Below are 2,617 nucleotides of genomic sequence, written 5' to 3'. Positions count from 1 at the left end.
AAAAAAAAAAAAATACGTCTAAAGTAATAGAGTACAGCAGTGATTCTGTAGGATGGGAGTAGAGAGAAGGAATGATTACTTGGTGGATAATAGGAATGTTCATTATCCTGATGATAATAATGGATTCAGAACTGTATAAATTTACCCAAACTCATGAACTTGTATATTTTAAATATACGCAGTGTATTATATTTGAATTATACTTAAATAAAGGTGATTTTAACAAAGCTTATTTTACTTAGCTCTTTCAAGTAGGAATTGCCTAAAAGATGCCAGATTTGAGGTACTTACATTTTTATTGTATGGGGCCTGAGAATAAAAAAACCAAGATTGGAAAAGCCATTGTAACAATTAATAACACAATGACAGAAAATTCACTGATTAATTTGCAAATAATTGCTGTTTAGTATTGGACAAACTGTTGTTATAGGATTAAAAATTTTTGATTTCTCCTGTAATCTAAGTATAAGTCAGGTTATTTGAAGAAGTGGTGTTACAAAATATATAAAATTATGAAATTTTAAATTAAACAGTCACAGAACACTAATAAATATGCAGCTCTCCATGGACTTATTCATTCAACCGATTTTTGTGTGCCTAAATTTTGGAAATTGAATTAGATGTAATACAAAAACCAAGATAAATCTGATGTACAGTTTACTTTGCAGTTATTTACAGTGTACTAGGAAAATATTAGTTCTCAAACCAACTAAGTCAGAATCTAGAAGTTCTAAGATCTCTAATGGGTTGAAAAAAGTATAGAGGAGAAAGGAGAATTTAATTCTTGCTCAGGAAGTTAGAGGTGAAGCTAAAGAAGACATTGTCGAAAGTTATAATTTTAGAAAGTCTATTTGATATATCAGCTGGTTTTTCACATCTTAAGCCTGTTATTGAATCCAGGCTATTATTGTTTTTATAGTAGTAACAGTTAGAATGACATGATTTGTATATTCGAAACCAAGTGATGTTTTATACATTTATTCTTGTTTGAAAGTATTCAATGATCAAAACAGGCAAATCTTGAAAGATAATTTTAAATACTATGCCTTCTGTTCATTTACTTATTATGACTAGTACAGGGTGAAATACATATAATTTATTTAACTTATCTATTTCTAATGTTTTAGGAAATTGTTATTGCTATAAAATTCTTAACTAGAAAAATACCAGTTTATTTATTTTATTTTATTTTATTTTTTTGGTACCAGGGATTGAACTCTGGTCCTTGCCGCTTGCAAGGCAGGCCACCAAACTGCTGAGCTAAATCCCCGGCCCCCAGTTTATTATTTTAATTGAGTTCTAGGTTATTAGTTTTATCTAGGTAACTAGCTTTTTAAGAAAAAGTTTCAAAATATATTACACTGAAACATTAGGGAATATAATTTATGTAATTACAGTTGTATGGGAACAGTTTTGCTTTGTAAGTCTTCCATCCAAGATGATTGTCTTTTGCCCAGATTGTTCTGGGTATCTTGACTTTTGCTATGACTCCTTGAGGTATGGTGCTGGGAAATTTTTACTGTGTAAGACTGTTTACCAACCTTCTACAAGAATGTTCTCTGTGTGACATGACTCTTGGGTCTGTTTTTTCCATTGTACCCAGAAAGCCTTGTGGAGTGGAAAATGGTGAAGGAGAAAGTCTTGGTAATTAGGTTATTAATTTTCCATGATAATATTAACAGGAAAAATATTAATCCTGATTAATTGGAAAACTCCATACTGTAAATCTAAGAAAATGTTATAATCCATGGCAATTTCATACAAGAAGTTATTTTCAATACTTTTAACCAATCTTTTTTAGTTTTATATGAAAATACCCTAACTTTATTCCAAGACTATCTCACTACTATTGTCTGTCTCCTCTTGTCTTTTCTGGTGAATAGAACCAACTTCTTATTTTGCAAAAAAGAAGCAGACATAATTAGGTTAATTTAGAATTGTTCTGCCTCCTTATGAAACTTTTTCTTAGTGAATTTTAACTTCAGGGAATGGTACTTTAACAAATACTATTGAAGTTCTAGCATATGCCATCTCAGTCAAAATTGCCAAGTTTGTAGTCATAGTTTTTCGCTGATGTAATTCAGCAATGACCATAAGTCTAAGATGTTTTTCTGTGCATTTACTTTTCCAATGTTGAGTGCATATTATTGCTCTCTCCCTGTGGTCTTAGAAATAATTATCAAAACTGTTTTTATAGACTTTGTTCAGAGACTATCTCTCCTCTTTACACTGGCATTCAACTGTAGCTGGAGATCCAGATTTTAACAGATCGTTTCCTGTTATTACTACGGGAGTATCAAAATACTGATCACTTACCAAGAAGCAAAGTATCCAAAAGCCTGAAATGGAGAGTTCACCCAGCTCTTTGTTTTTCCACTGTTAGAGTTTATAAGAATCACATATTAATGGATATGAAGCTTGAAGTCAAAGAGAGTAACCTTGGTTAAAGGAGAATAAGGAATAAGTCATCAGGTGTTAAGTTCTAACACCATCAAGCATTTTCTAATGACAATGGAAAGAAATTTTCTATGTAATTGAAAGATGGTGTCTGTTTTTCTAGGGTAGCATTCAAATAGGGGATGCGAGTGACCTTCACAAGTTGTCTTTTTTTTTGTTT

The sequence above is a fragment of the Fukomys damarensis genome, unplaced genomic scaffold (assembly GCF_012274545.1).
Source record: "Fukomys damarensis isolate Sample0158 unplaced genomic scaffold, DMR_v1.0_HiC HiC_scaffold_38, whole genome shotgun sequence".
NCBI lineage: Eukaryota > Metazoa > Chordata > Mammalia > Rodentia > Bathyergidae > Fukomys > Fukomys damarensis.
The sequence above is the reverse complement of the archived record's forward strand: the minus strand, read 5'-3'. Positions refer to the sequence as shown.